The sequence below is a fragment of the Camelus ferus genome, chromosome 16, assembly GCF_009834535.1.
Source record: "Camelus ferus isolate YT-003-E chromosome 16, BCGSAC_Cfer_1.0, whole genome shotgun sequence".
In the NCBI taxonomy this organism is placed as follows: domain Eukaryota; kingdom Metazoa; phylum Chordata; class Mammalia; order Artiodactyla; family Camelidae; genus Camelus; species Camelus ferus.
This window is the reverse complement of record NC_045711.1, coordinates 30402360-30407515: the sequence shown is the minus strand read 5'-3', so window position 1 is coordinate 30407515 and position 5156 is coordinate 30402360. Positions and strand designations below refer to the sequence as shown.

Here is a 5156-nt window from a genome sequence, read left to right as displayed (position 1 = left end):
TCTGGGCCATTTGAGACAGAGTTGCAGATATCACACCCTCTTTACCCCTTTTAGGGTGCATTTCCCAAGAGCAAGGACAATGTCTTACAAAACAAGAGTAAATGACCAAATTTAGGAAATTTCCGTTAAAACAAGGCTTTTATCTATCTACAGTCCATAGTCCACATTCTGATTTCATCAATTATCCCAATAACGTCCTTTCTGGCAATGTTTGTCTTCTGGTTCGTAATCCAGCTAGAATCACAGAAAGCAGGATGATTTTTCAATTCAGTCTTAGCTGAACCCCATCAATGTCCATCTTGTTTTATTTATATATTCTATATATTTATATGTATTTTTGAAATTGGCATACCAAAAAGGGGGCATACATTATCTGATAAGATAAAATACAAATTAAAACTGTCTCATGAAGGCAATGAAACAAGGGAAGAAAAACTAAAGCTGGGAGCTAGCTTACTTTTGTAAAGAGACACACCTCAACATCCTTCACGTTTGTTGCTGGAGGTGAATCATGGTTCCACCTTGAGCTTTCTAGCGGCCCAAACAAAGAAAGAAACAAGATCAGATGGACATGGCTGCAGGATGGTCCCAGGTGAGGGCTTCTGTCTTATAAGGTAGCTTTTATTTTTTAACGCTAATACTTACAGTTCATGATTGTGGTACATGCTTTCTTTCCAGCTTCTCCAAGCTCATGCCTACCTGAGCGCCGGGGTGAAGGGAGACAGAAGCTTGGGGAAGCCTCGGAGACCGTGGTAAATCATCATGACACAGTGGCGTAGCTCTCCCGGCATTCTCGTCCTTTCTTTCCTGGCACTGTCCCCATTTGTCATTTCCTACGAAATAATCTAACTTGATTGTAGTTCACGTACATTTGGGTGTGCATTTGACTGTTTCTTCTCTCCTGCTGGAGTGTAAGTTCCTGGAGGGCAGGGACTCCATCCGTTCTGTTCCCAAGCACCTAACGAGTGCTCCAAAGCTTTTGTTGAATAAACCATTGTCCCCAGGAACCCGCCTTTCCCCTTCCACACACAGGACCCACTGCATGTCACTCCTTCCTCCCCTGTGATGCCTACAAATCCTGAAGGAGCCAGATCAGTTTCTCTGCTTGAACGTGGAATGCAAACTCTCAGAGGACAGCTGGGCAGCCGGTGGACATTCAATAGTGCTTGCTGACAGATGGACACTGGGACTGGCCGAGTGGGGCCAAGATCGCGGCCGGCGTGGGCCGGGGAGGTGAGGACCCCCGCCCGCCTCCTCTGTCTGCTGCAGCTGCGTACAAGAGCCATCTGGGCCACACCCGGCTGGAAGGGGGGCCCAGTGGCGCCAGTGTTCCTTGTGAGCCCTGGGCAGCCTGCAGCTTGGCCCCACCACTCTCCTCCCCCGTGGATCTCAGGACCTCGACAGGCGCCTCGTGGCTTTAGGGCTCCAGCCCCCACCAAATGCTGGGCTCCCAAAGGTGCCCCGCCACCCACACTGCCCTCTGGCACCTTTGGGATCACACGGGGAGTGGCTGGCTCGGCCCCACATGTCTGTTCTCTCTCTGCAGCCACCACTCCCCGCCCCGGCCTTTCAGCCACCTTCATCCCCCAACCCAACACATGCGGCGGGCCCTGCTTCTCCGAGATTCAGTCAGAGCCTCCCACACATCTTTTATTAATATTAATTCTAAAAAATTTTTTTTTCCAGTGCTATTTACCATCTGTTTTCTCCTTTGGCTGAAAATAATTGGAGATGAAACGCCGGCTGCTTGGTCCCCTGCGTCGTCTCAGAAGGAACAATGGGAACAGACAATGGTTCCATTTTCTCCCCCAGCAAAGCAAGCTTGGATCCACTCTCCTCCCCGGGCTGCAGCAGCCACCCTCAATCCAAGGGGTGCCACATCCTGGCATTTCTTACCACCTGGCTGTTTGGGGTCCTGTGCACCTTGGGTCCAGAAAGAAGTCTTGTCCAGGGTTTGGCAGGGGAGGTCTTTGATTTCTATCAGCCGAGTTCACTCCTTTTCCTCTGTCCTGACCACATCTGGCGCATCTGATGTTCCACTCACGTTTGCACCATCTGTAAATATAAATAGCTTGGTCTTGATTCCATTAGAGGCCCATGAATGGAACAAAAATATTCCCAACTGACTGTGCTGTGAGGCCGTGGGCCTGCCGGCATCGGGCTCCCGCTGGGGAGAAAGGAAGCGGAGGCCGTATGGGCCCTCCTTCCCCGGGAGCCGGACCTTCTGGCTTCCGGGCTGAGGGCTCTCGGCCTCCCTAGGTCCCTCTGAGTCACGGAATCGTAGGGAAATTACAGAGGGTCACTCAGCAGATAAAATGCTGAGGCCAGAATGGGCTGTGATGAATCAAGTTCACAGAAGCAGGATGAGAGCCGGATTCCTCTCGCCCGAGTGCACGATCTGAGGGGAGGTGACCCAGGCCGCCCCCTCCCCGGGGAGCAGCCCCCCAGAGACGGATCCCCCAGGGCGTCTGCAGCCCTCGTCACTCAGGGCGTTTGTGGGCACCCCGCTGACGTGACACTGAGCCCTCGTCCTGCCAACCTCGTTCAGCTCCTCTGCCCTATGCCCACCCGTTGGCACGAGGGGTGCCGAGCTCACAGCAGAGGGACCCTCCATCACTAGGTGGGTGTGGCCCAGGGCGCCAGCGGGATTCCATTCCTCACAGGCACCCACTGACTTCCCCGCCTCCCTGCTGGAGGCCTTGCTGCCTCCTGCCCTGATCTCTGGGGGCAGCCACGTGTCCGGTCACTGTGTGCCTGCCCCTCGGTGTCCAGGCTGCATTTACTCAGCCTTCAATCAGTCTCTCTCTCCTTCTTCCTCTGTCGCTCCCCTTCCTCTCAACTTCCAAGCAAAAACCAGGATAACTTCTCAACCTAAATGTTATAGACTGCAGGTTTGTGTCTCCCCAAAATTCGTATGCCAGAGCCCTAAGACCCAGTGTGATGGCGCTGGGAGACGCACCCTGGGGAGGGAGTTAGGACATGAAGGTGGAGCCTCGTGATGGGATTAGTGCTCTTGCCAGAAGAGGCCTGAGAGAGCATGCTCTCTGTCTCTGTCTCTGTCTCCCCTCCATCCCCCTCTCCCATGTGAGGACAAAGTGAGAAGCTGTTCTACAAACCAGGAGGCAGGCCCTCACCAGACGCCTGATCTGCGGGGGCTTTGACCTTGGATGTCCCAGCCTTCAGAACCATGAGAAATGACTGTGCATGGTTTCAGCCACCTAGCCCACACTGCCTGGGATGCTAGCCCTGGCACCCAACGCTCAGCTTCAGGGAGAAACCACTTTTGGCAAAGCTACCTGAAGCTTGACCCAAGGGTGCCCTTGAACGTCACCTGCGTCCTCCCTGTTGTCACAGCTCCCGGTTGCCTCTCTCCACCAGCACCTCAAACAGCCCCCCCACAAGACTGAATCTCCTCTGTAACCCCCAGAGTCGTTCACTGCTTTGTCTCCATCTCCTCCACCAGAGACTTTCCAACACCTGGCACGGTGGACATTCACCTCCACAGCACAGGCCTCTGTGGGTCTCTGATCAGACAGCATTATTATCCACCAGCTTGTCTGGGAAAATGCCCCATATAGTACCATCTGTGGTGTCACACACCAAAGGGGAATTTGCTCGATAAGTAAGACTGAGCTACTGGGTGTCATGGACTGAATGTTTATGCGTCCCGCCCCCTTCCCCACTGCCCAGATTTGTATGTTGAGGCTCTGATCTCCTGTTGGACTGTATTTGGAGATGGCACCTCTAAGGAAGTAATTAAGGTTAAATGAGGTCCCAAAGGTGAGGCTTGATCTAATAGGATTGGTGTCCTTTTAAGAAGAGACACCAGAGTGTCTCTTCCTCTCTGTCTCTCTCCCCCCACAGACTTCTGCCCTCACCGGATACCAACCCTGCGGGCACCGTGACCTTGAGCTTCCAGCCCCCAGAACTGTGAGAAAATACATTTTATTGTTTCCAGCCCCCAGTTTATGTTTTGCTGTGGCAGCCAGAGCAGATTGACAAACCGGGTTAAACAGAGTGGAAGTTTCCAGTACAATCATCATTCATTCAACCACTTGTGTTCAGCAAATAAGTATTTGCTGAGCTCCTCTGGAGTCAGCTGCTGGGCTGGGCACTGGGGACACAGTGGGGACAGCAGGCCTCCTCTCCGTGCCTCTTACAAGACAAAGCGCTCTGTGGTTCTCAAAGAGGGGATGGAATATGCAATCCCTGCTCATATCTGACCACAAGAACCTTTCTTTAGGGAGCAGTGTGCAACAGATATTTTGAAGAAAGCTCAATAATACTTTGGTCCAATAGGGAGATGGATTCTTTGGTTTGTGTTTCACCATGATTATTATTTGATCCAGCAGATTTGGGCTCCCATATTCAGTACCTAGTACCTGGCTGAACACTGGGAAGATTGAAAAGCAAAGAGAAGGCAGGGAGTTGGGAGAAAACAGTGTATTCTAGAGGGCAGGGGCCTTGGAATTGACAGACCAGGGTTCAAGACTTGAGATTGCTATTTGTGAGCTGTGTGACCTCTGATTAGTTACCTGACCTCTCTGTGCTTCTGTTTCTTCCCATGTAAAAGAAGGATATCTTGGAATATTAGTGATGCCTCAAAGTAACACAGATATAAAGTTTTTGGTACACACAGCACGTGCCATAGGTGGTAGCCATCACTATGTCATGTGTAGACTGCACCCTCGGTGGGCAGAGATGGGAGGACTCAGCTGCTCTGGCCCAGGATCCATGAGCAAATTCCCCAGCCTCCTCCCAATGCTCATCCAGAAACCAGGGAAGCCAGATCCTGGTTGCCTTTGGGTCCCCCTCAGAGCCCCCAGCACCGTGGGCTGCTCTGTCCGACAAGCACCGTCTCCCACATTGGCCCAGGGAGTCCAAGCCAGGACCTGGGGAAGTTAATCTGTATTTCTACTTATTCAGTGGTAACCATTCCCCTGCCCTTCAGTGGAGGCCTAATTACAAAGGCTTAGTTCCACATCTTCCCTGGCGGGATGATAGTCAGTGTGCTCTGCTTTGACCTGCAAGGAGCTCACTGGAGTTCTAGACGGGCTGGATTTGCATTGCCACGCTCTGACCCTCTTTATCATCCCCCCAGAGAGGAGACGGGGAAGCTTTTTCAGACTTGCCTTTTAAGTGCACCTCGCCAGGCC

General features: G+C 52.3%; 1 long non-coding RNA gene across 3 annotated transcripts; it reads right to left on the bottom strand.

Moving 5' to 3' along the window:
* Positions 1-2159, bottom strand: LOC116669214. Of its 3 annotated transcripts, none has more exons than XR_004326558.1 (4): positions 1697-2159; positions 646-833; positions 476-531; positions 1-234 (listed from the first exon to the last, which is right to left on the bottom strand). It is a non-coding gene; the product is annotated as an uncharacterized LOC116669214 (long non-coding RNA). The 3 variants fall into 3 exon arrangements; XR_004326559.1 differs by having other exon boundaries at positions 700-833; XR_004326560.1 differs by lacking the exon at positions 1-234 and having other exon boundaries at positions 285-833; positions 1697-1764; positions 1897-2159.
* Between the last annotated feature and the right edge of the window lie 2997 nt (positions 2160-5156).